At 49.5% G+C, this 824-nt stretch overlaps 1 pseudogene; it reads right to left on the reverse strand.

Moving 5' to 3' along the window:
- Nucleotides 1-593, reverse strand: LOC112130093 (U6 snRNA-associated Sm-like protein LSm2; annotated as a pseudogene).
- Nucleotides 594-824: the final 231 nt, after the last annotated feature.

The raw sequence follows: 824 nt of genomic DNA on the forward strand, positions 1-824 counted from the left end.
TCACTTACTACTGCTGGCTTTCTTCCTTGCCACATGCTATGGCAACTGTGTGTCGACCTCCTTTGCTGGCAACTGCACGTATGGGACCACTGAGCCCGGAATGAAACAGTCCTTTTTTAAAATTTTTTTTGAGACAGAGTCTCGCTCTGTCACCCAGGCTGGAGTGCAGTGGCATGATTTCAGCTCACTGCAGCCTCCGCCTCCCGGGTTCCAGCAACTCTCCTGCCTCAGCTTCCCAAGTAGCTGGGATTACAGGTGCCTGCCACCACATCCGGCTAAGTTTTGTGTTTTAGTAGAGATGGGATTTTGCCACGTTGGCCAGGCTGGTCTCAAACTCCTGACCTCAGGTGATCCACCTGCCTTGGCCTCCCAAAGTGCTGGGATTACAGGTGTGAGCCACCGCACCCAGCCTAGAAGTTCTTCACTGATAAAATGTGAGGATATTTCTCAAGGTGTGTGATACTGATGTCAGCTCATTTGATGTTGAGATACTGATCCACCGAATGGAGGGTGCCACAGATGTTCAGGTCATTCTTGAGTTCCACGACCACATTCTTGCCCACAAGGGACTTGAAAAAGGAATAGAAGAGCATGATGCTGGTGACCTGACCGGGAAGAGCAACATATATTTTATTTATTTATTTATTTATTTGAGATGCTGTCTCACTCTTTCACTCGGGCCGGAGTGCAGTGGTGCAGTCTTGGCTCACTGCAACCTCCGCCTCCCGGGGTCAAGCAATTCTCTGCCTCAGCCTCCTGAGGAGCTGGGATTACAGGCGCCCACCGCCATGCCCATCTATTTTTTTTTTTTTTTTTGGTATTTT

Source organism: Pongo abelii, chromosome 20 (assembly GCF_028885655.2).
Source record: "Pongo abelii isolate AG06213 chromosome 20, NHGRI_mPonAbe1-v2.0_pri, whole genome shotgun sequence".
In the NCBI taxonomy this organism is placed as follows: Eukaryota; Metazoa; Chordata; class Mammalia; order Primates; family Hominidae; genus Pongo; species Pongo abelii.